The following is a 2,124-nucleotide window of genomic DNA, read 5'->3' as shown; positions in this document are numbered from 1 at the left end:
AGGCTTATTCACTTTTACTAGAAAAATTAAAAAGAAAAAAAAAGGGAGTTACAGAGGGTTAAAGTTTGATAATTTTTACCCAGTCAGAAAACAGGATTTGGAACCTGTCATTTTATGCGCGACAGCACATTTTGTAAACTGTAAACAAATGAAGTTATTGGTGGAATTCTACTTTACGCATGCCATATAACCCCTCGTAATTTTTTAATATTTTGAAATTTTCAGAAGATTTTTTGCGAATTTGTATTCTACACATGGGAATTCTTATGATTGCACAACACCCCTACTCAAAAAAAAAAAAAGGAATTGGTGCGTGATTTAAGGCCTATTTAGCTGTTATTTTTAGCACATCTCCCGACCACCTCATACCTCATGTGTTTTAAGCATTTAATTAGTGACAAAAAGAACACGTAGTAAGCAGCTTGGTATCAGCTTGGCTGGTTATCATGGAAACAGCTACCTATATGCCTGTGGCTTTCGATTGGCTAAAATTATCTAAAATTTGCAAACTTTAAAAGTTATTAACTCTTTATTAAAGCGAAAATGCATTTCATGTCAATGGTTACCATAAAAAAGTACACCAATACACCAGATATGAAATCAAATGGAACAAAAGTCGGAGAAATTGAAGAGTGGCAGCCAAACAGAAAAGATCCACGAGGAATAGATTCCAGTGACATCCTATTGGAGTATATCAAGGTAGGGAAGTGTTGTTCTTGTTCACTACATTAGCATGGCGACCTAGCGACTAACCATTAAATTGTGTTGATTCTTAAAATCGTGTCCATTATAGTTTTATGAGCGAATAGCGGGGAATGGCGTTGAAAGATTTGCATACTATCATTGGTTGTTAGAATGGTAAGAGTTTGTGTGTGCGAGTTGTGTGTGAGAATGTGAGAGCTTGTGTGTGTGTGTGTGTGTGTGTGTGTGTGTGCTTGTGTGTGTGTGTGTGTGCGTGTGTGTGTGTGCGTGTGTGTGTGTGCGTGTGTGTGTTTGTGTGTGTGTGTGCGCGTGCGTGTGCATGTGACGTCTATGACTGATGTGAAGATTTAATGTAGTGGTCTTAATCCTTGTGGCTGTATGTAGTGGTCTTAATTTGGAGAGCGGAGATGGACGGGTTAGTGATGTCAAGGATTAGCTCCCTTAGAAAAGTTTATGGAGTGCGCAAAGGAGGCAATCTTCTTCACTTTTCTCGGTTTTGAATGATAGTTAAACAACATGGGTTGAGTGAGGGGTATTTTTTAAATACCTATACAAATATTTATTTTGGGTGCCTATCTGACTGGTTCTTAAATATTTTATCGTGTTGTCTAGTGTACTAGACAACACGTTAACACGACAATGTACTACCGTGTTGTGTGGTGTGAACGACAATTGATAATTGATTCCATTGAACTTTGTTTCAAGTCTGGGCAAGGCGGAGGAAATTATTTTTAATCAGGCTGGTGAAAAATACAAGCAGATCACGCCCAAAGGAAGAAATTAGTCTCTCTCAACCTATTGTCCTTTGGAGCAAAGTACTGGCAGATATGGAGAGTGTGATAGTAAAGACAATGGCAGGGGAAATCAAAGATAAAGGCAAAAAAAAAATAATAAATAAATAAAGTGAAAAAATATACGAATAAAATAAATTACAGGAAGAAATATAATATAAAGGAAAAATGTAAAGAAAATCTGATACATGGGGGGAAAAAAAGCTAAAAAAATGTAAATAGAAATTTGGGGATATAAATACACGGGGGCGAACATGAATAAATAGAATATAAGTATAAACAAATTGTGGAAATAATAATAATAATAATATAATAATAATAATAATGATAATGATAATAATAATAATAATTAATTCGTTTTATTGGCCACAAGGGCTAATATCAATTAAAAACATATAAGGACAAAGACAGGACGAAGGTTACAAAAGGTTTTGTCCGAAAAGGTAGGAAAGTTCGTCTAAACAGAGGAAGAAAACGGAGAAAGATATAACAAATAAATAGATAAATAAATAGATAAATAAATAAGTAGAACTCCCAAAGGGGGAGGCGCTTCGAAAAAGGAAAGGTTTAACGTGGAAAAACCCATAAAACCACGGGAGCCTGGTCAGAAAAAAATAAGAAAGGAGTATAG

The sequence above is a fragment of the Octopus bimaculoides genome, chromosome 6 (genome assembly GCF_001194135.2).
Source record: "Octopus bimaculoides isolate UCB-OBI-ISO-001 chromosome 6, ASM119413v2, whole genome shotgun sequence".
NCBI classification, from domain to species: domain Eukaryota; kingdom Metazoa; phylum Mollusca; class Cephalopoda; order Octopoda; family Octopodidae; genus Octopus; species Octopus bimaculoides.
Note: the sequence above shows the minus strand (reverse complement) of the source record.